Source organism: Zootoca vivipara, chromosome 1 (assembly GCF_965207765.1).
Source record: "Zootoca vivipara chromosome 1, rZooViv2.hap1.1, whole genome shotgun sequence".
In the NCBI taxonomy this organism is placed as follows: Eukaryota; Metazoa; Chordata; class Lepidosauria; order Squamata; family Lacertidae; genus Zootoca; species Zootoca vivipara.
In genome coordinates, this window is record NC_142582.1 from 70097769 (window position 1) to 70104701 (window position 6933).

The 6933-nt window shown below is 41.2% G+C and overlaps 1 pseudogene; it reads left to right on the plus strand.

Moving 5' to 3' along the window:
- Positions 1–1755: 1755 nt before the first annotated feature.
- Positions 1756–1964, plus strand: LOC118075619 (U2 spliceosomal RNA; annotated as a pseudogene).
- The last annotated feature ends 4969 nt before the right edge of the window (positions 1965–6933 follow it).

A 6933-nucleotide genomic window follows, 5' to 3' on the forward strand; every position in this document is an offset into this window, starting at 1 on the left:
AATCCAATTCAGTGGTATTTAAGAAACTGCCGAAATATGAACAAACGTATGCAACAGAATAACAGTGGAGAGTTTATCATTCCTGCTGTACATTCCCTGGAAATGCAGCTTTGAATAACAACAGAACTGATATAGACCCTTATCTTTCCAAAGGAGGTAAATCCGCTCTCATGCAGTCCCCTGCGTCTTTTAGATAAGACCTTAACATCAAAGGCCCTGTCTGCTCGTGTTGGTTATTAAGAACATTTTCACATTCTTCATAAAGTCTAGGGATCTGTTCCAAGGCCTTCACTGAAATTCTTTCCAACATAGAGTTCACTTCAGAAGTTGGATGCCTACCTTCCCTTGAGATAAGGTGGCTGTGAATCAGAATTCATCCACCAGACCTCTGGGCTTTAACCTGGTCGGAGGTTTATTAGCATAATTGCAGCCTTGGGAAAATATTGTGTTTTGAAAGGCTTTTGACAGTACTTCTCTTATTCCACAACTGCTAAGCTTACTCAGGAGTTTTTAGAGGGCTTTTTGTTCAAAGCTTGTTTAAAGTACATTCTTTCAACTGGATGTTGTTGTTTAGTCGTTTATAGTCGTGTCCGACTCTTCATGACCCCATGGACCAGAGCACACCAGACACTCCTGTCTTCTACTGCCTCCCACAGTTTGGTCAGACTCATGTTGGTAGCTTCGAGAACACTGTCCAACCATCTCGTCCTCTGTCATCCCCTTCTCCTTGTGCCCTCTATCTTTCCCAACGTCAGGGTCTTTTCCAGGGAGTCTTCTCTTCTCATGAGGTGGCCAAAGTATTGTAGCCTCAGCTTCAGGATCTGTCCTTCCAGTGAGCACTCAGGGCTGATTTCCTTCAGAATGGATAGGTTTGATCTTCTTGCAGTCCATGGGACTCTCAGGAGTCTCCTCCAGCACCATACTGGATAACTTCCACCTATAGGCTTGTTGACACTTCCAAAGAACTCTAATAGGTTAGTGGTACAGGACAAAACTTACCCTTGCAGAAGCCATGCTGGTTCTGCTTTAGCAAGACTCGTTCTTCTATATGCTTGTGGTTTTTTTTTTTGTAATATGTAAACAATACCTTCCTCCAATTTTCCATATCTAAAGTAATTATGTCACTGGAAGCAAGCAGCTTTCAAAATTGTGTGATTTAGTACTCAACTTGCTAGCAATGAGAGGTGTGAATATGCAGCATTCTGTATAAACTAGTGATTGGCTCCCTGTATGAACAGTGTCATTGCTCTTCCTGGCCCACCTTATCTCCTGATCTGCAACTTGGGCTCAAGGGAACATTGTAGGGGAGCACTACAGTCAGCATATGACTTGTGGGCATTAGATGTGTTGAATCAGCACACCTGGATAATTTATCTACTTGGAAGTGACTGTAGAAGAGGCTTATGGCATTTAGTATTATACTATGCTCTGACATTTATACTAAGCAAAGCATGATCTAGATCAGGCATCCCCAATCTGCGGCCCTCCAGATGTTTTGGCCTACAACTCCCATGATCCCTAGCTAGCAGGACCAGTGGTCAAGGATGATGGGAATTGTAGTCCAAAACATCTGGAGGGCTGAAGTTTGGGGATGCCTGATCTAGATGGTTATCCTCCTGGAAAGATAGTAATTTTTCAAACTATGATCTTGGTGAAAGTTTGTCTCTCTCTCTCTCTCTCTCTCTCTGTGTGTGTGTGTGTGTGTGTGTTTAAAGAAATGTTTGAAAGTTCATGTCTGTTGAACTAGAAATAGCAATCGCTTCTCGGCCTTTTGGCTAAGATCAAGTGTAGTATCTGTTCTTATCAGTTTAAAAAAAGAACTAGAAATAGAAATTGGGAGCTACATGTTTCAGGAAATTCTCCCACAGATAGGAGCTGAAATACATAATGGGATGGACAGTATTCATGATTTGTCATGCAATGTGGAACAACACTGATTATTTCGTTTTATCATTTCCCCCTTTTTGCATTTGTTAAATGCCTTCTATTGTGTTTACTTTTCAGGTTTCCTGGTTTATACTATTATCATATTGTGTGCTTTATATATGTAGCGGAGCATAATGTGTTGAGAGTCATTTTACATTAGAAATGCATCAAACATTGTAACAACTTAATTCCTCAAGCTTTATCATATTGACAGTCCAGGAGGGTGGTCATTGGTGGTTTAGGGTTTTCTGTTGTGTTGTTTGTTTTTAATTTGCCATTTTGACCACAATCATATTGTGAATCTTTTCATATTGACCTAGCAATTCAATACTCACAGATGGAGGTTTCTAAAGTACTGCTTCACAATGTCAGCAACAGCAAAAGCTGCGTATTGAAGGCAGGTTTTTGTAAATGGACAGTTCTCTATTTTGATCATTCTTTCCTGCAAGGCTCCCCTTCGAGGCTGGACTACAATAAATTCATGTACATCATTGTTACCGTAATAATTGGGAGAGTGAGAAAGAGCGAGTAAGTGAGCAAATCAGCACAATACTCAAAATGATTGCTTTACTGCCATAGCAACGTGCAATCAATTCCTCACCTTTCATCATTATGGATACCATGCTTCTACTAATAGTTCATTGTTCCATTCAAATATTGGCACAGACCTATAGAAAACGCTAACAAGTGACACAGTCTAAATACTCACAGGCCAAAAAAAAAGGAGAAGGGGGATGAGAGTGATATTTTTAACCTAATGATACATTAGAACAAGATAGTTTTATATATCCCAAACGCATCATCCACAGGGCCAGATTTAGGTTTGATGAGACCCTAAGCTACTGAAGGTAATGGGGCCCTTTATATGTCCAGCTGTTCTTTGTCAACAACAATTGTTGCTGTTTTTTTGTGTTGAATATATGCTATATGGTAATTTATGGACGTAATAGGTATCTAAAGCCATCTGCACATAATAAATAGGAGCCTACACAACACAAAACACTGTTGCTGTATGTAGGTTTTATTTTGTTTTTTGTCTCATATTTTGGAAATGTACATCCATTTTTACCCCTTTTAATTTTTTTGGGAGTCCCCAAGAGAGTGGGGCCCTAAGCTATAAATCCAGCACTGGTCATGCATATCCAAAATAATACTGAAAACATGCTCCTTTCTAGAGATGGTTATGTTTAAGGGACAAATGAGGGGGAGGGCGCACAAATAGAGATCCAATCATTGCAAATGCTTTCTTGGCTGTGCTATTTAGCAATTCTACTGATAGAATTGGGCTAAACCACTGAGCCTAGGCTTGCTGATCAGAAGGTCGGCGGTTCGAATCCCTGTGATGGGGTGAGCTCCCGTTGCTTGGTCCCAGCTCCTGCCAACCTAGCAGTTTGAAAGCACATCAAAATGCAAGTAGATAAATAGGAACCGCTATAGCGGGAAGGTAAACGGCGTTTCCATGTGCTGCTCTGGTTTGCCAGAAGCGGCTTTGTCATGCTGGTCACATGACCTGGAAGCTATACGTCGGCTCCCTCGGCCAATAATGCGAGATGAGCGCGCAACCCCAGAGTCGGTCACGACTAGACCTAATGGTCAGGGGTCCCCTTTACCTTTACCTTTACATAACTGATACTGTAGCCAGTTTTCCTTCTAGATTGCAGTTTTGATGGCCAGGGATTATGTGTCAAAATGTTGTCTTTGCCTACAAAGCAAGAAGAATATACATTATAGGAATGTTGTTTCTCTCAGTGAGGACCGAAGTGTTGAGCCCCAACAGGCCTTATGGTGTTGATTCCTAAACTGCCTACTATGAGAGAACAGCTAGTGTTCTGTGTGTGAATTACATAAATTAAGGCTGCAATCCTTGACACACTTATCATTGAACTCAATGGGGTTGACTTCTGATTATACATGTCTAAACTGTGATTTAATATAGCTGTCATGAATCGTGCTGTATCATTGTGAATTCCAGTTCCTACAGTGTCTTTTCCAACTCTATGATTCCATAATTCAAGGCTACTTGAAAGCTCAAGTTTTTATGACTGTTGTTCTCTTGGTAAAATAAAAAAAATTCCTTCAGTAGCACCTTAAAGACCAACTAAGTTTTTATTTTGGTATGAGCTTTCGTGTGCATGCACACTTCTTCAGATAAAGTGAAATGGAAGTTTCCAGGCACTTATGTAGAGAAGGGGTGGGGAGGGGTGGGGATGGGGAGGGGGGATCACTCAGAAGGGTGGTGGAAATGGGTGATTGACTGACTGATAGCTGTTGATGACCGCAAACGACTGCAAATGGTTTTGCATGAAAAAGCAAGGGTTGAGATGGCTGAAGATCGCTTATCATGTATAATGAGATAAGAATCCGATATCTCTGTTCAAACCAGGTCCCTCCATGGTTTTGAGCTTGGTGATAAGTTGCAATTCAGCAACTTCTCTTTCCAGTCTATTTCTGAAATTCTTTTGTAGTAAGACAGCTACTTTGAGATCTTGTATAGAATGTCCTGGGAGATTGAAGTGTTCTCCTACTGGTTTTTCTGTCTTCTGGTTCCTGATGTCAGATTTATGTCCATTTATCCTTTGGCGTAGGGTTTGGCCTGTTTGTCCAATATAGAGAGCTGAAGGGCACTGTTGGCATTTGATGGCATACACAATGTTAGAGGATGAGCAATTAAATAGTCCTGAGATGGTATGTTGGATGTTGTTGGGGCCAGTAATGGTGTTGTCTGGGTGTATGTGGCAGCAAAGTTGGCATCTGGGTTTATTGCAGGCTCTGGTACCAGTGTCCATGTTAAGTCTGGTGGTTGTATTATTGTGGGTGAGGAGTTGTTTAAGATTGGGTGGCTGTCTGTAGGCAATGAAAGGTTCTCTTGGTTGTTAGTTGGGTGTGTAAATAAAGGTGACATACAAATAGGGTGATGAAAAAGTACATAAAAGAAGTCCCAAATAAGAGCTGTTTTGCCTCCTAACTTTTCAGTTATTTCCTTTGGAAGCCAGATGCTTGCATGACTGTGTAAAAAGAAAAAGCAAGCAAACAATATCAGAAGTAGGATCTGGATGTAAAAGTCTATAAATTGAATTAAAGCTTCCATAAAACTTAATGAAAATCTGTGTTCAAAGAGAGAAAATGCATTAGTCTGATTTTTATTATGTAGTTCAGCAATGCAACTAATGAAAGAACCCAAGGCTGAAAGGAGTAGCTAAAATACTTTAATATATCCTCAGTGCTCTTGCTTAGTTTTGACTCATGCCAAATATTTAACCTTTGGGGAGGTCACTGTTTAGAAAATGTGATATATTTTCTAAACATGGGTAAAGTTTTAAATTGCATTCTGTGACCTTTCAAAACCAGCTGGCTTCTCTTTCCTGACCACTGATCATGTGGAGGAGGCTAACATGAGCTCAGCTAGTCCCCCCCCCCGACTGAATGTGTGGAGATCAAAGGGGTGGAGTCAGGAGATGCCTGGACATTTTAGGCAAGGCTGGTGGGATGTGCAATGCCAGGAAAGGGGTCAGGAGGAACATTCACTTTCCCCCCCCTCCCTTCACACTATGGACTTAACCTTGAGTAGAGCTTATCTTTGCTTCCCTTTCCAAAGGACTAGAACACCCTCCTTTCTATCAGACTCTGGGGTTCCTTCCTAGAACTACTTTCCTGACTGGCTGATACCATGCCAATTATCATATAATGGTTTGTTTGTTTTTTGTCCTAAAATTATTTTAGATTTTCAGGGGTTCCCCCCCTCCCTATCATTTTATAATTTGAACATGCTGGGGAAAAGGAATATCAATCATTTAAATGGCAGGGGGGAGAATCTGGCAGCAGTTCTTGGACAGGATTCTTGTGTGGTCCCGGTCCTGGTCCCAGTCCCCCCTGTGGGCCAAAGTGGACAGATGAGCAGGACTACCCATGTGCCGATCATTTAATGGAGCAAGGAAGTCAAGGGGCCCATTTTTGGCCATGGGGCTTGAAATCAAATTGCAAAGGCAAGGTGCATGTGCTGACAATCAGCTGATCGTTGGGGCTGTGCAGAGGTTTGGCACAGTGATTGCATACCTTCTTTCAGGTCAGCTATGTCATTACCTGCCCTACACCTGACATCATTGATGCTATCAGGTGTAGAACAGATGAGCAAGACTTGGCCAAAATGGCCTCGTGGGCAAAAGCGGTAAGCTGATGAGCCTAATAAGGCTGTGGGCTGAGGGTCCCCACTGATGATTTAACTAAATTAATTAAATAAACATTTGTTGTAAAGATCTAATATTACTGCTTACATTCCTTGCCCTTTCATTTCTTGCATAGCAGTTTGGCTGTCCCCCCCCCCCTTCAACAACAAATCATACCAGCCATTTGAAAAGAATGCTATCAGCATTATAGTACTTTCATTTTGATAAATTTTAAAAGATTTTTTAAAAAAATACATGATAAGACTTTGCACAGGAATAAAGTGTCCCTGTATCTACTAGCATATACAATGGTACCTCGGTTTACAAACACAATTGGTTCCGGAAGTCTGTACTTAACCTGAAGCGTACTTAACCTGAAGCGAACTTTCCCATTGAAAGTAATGGAAAGTGGATTAATCTGTTCCAGACAGGTCCGCGGAGTACTTAAACTGAAAATACTCAAACCGAGGCGTACTTAAACCGAGGTATGACTGTATAGCAAACAGCATAACAGGATGAGATTTCAAGATTTCAAGCGCTCCTTTCCGAATAAATGTCGATGGCAGTATCCATGATGCAAAAAGAAAGAAAGAAAGAAAGAAAGAAAGAAAGAAAGAAAGAAAGAAAGAAAGAAAGAAAGAAAGAAAGAAAGAAAGAAAGAAGATTTTAGGAAAACCGAGTGGTGAGAGCAAAAGACAGTTGCCATTAAATCAAAAGGTGATATCCAACTAAGGCATAGTCAGAGAAGAGCCATTGAAATTGATAAACTGTATGCATTGAAGCCCTCAGTACGGTACAATTGCCCGCCTACAGCAGCTGTAATTATTTGGGGGGGGGATTGAGG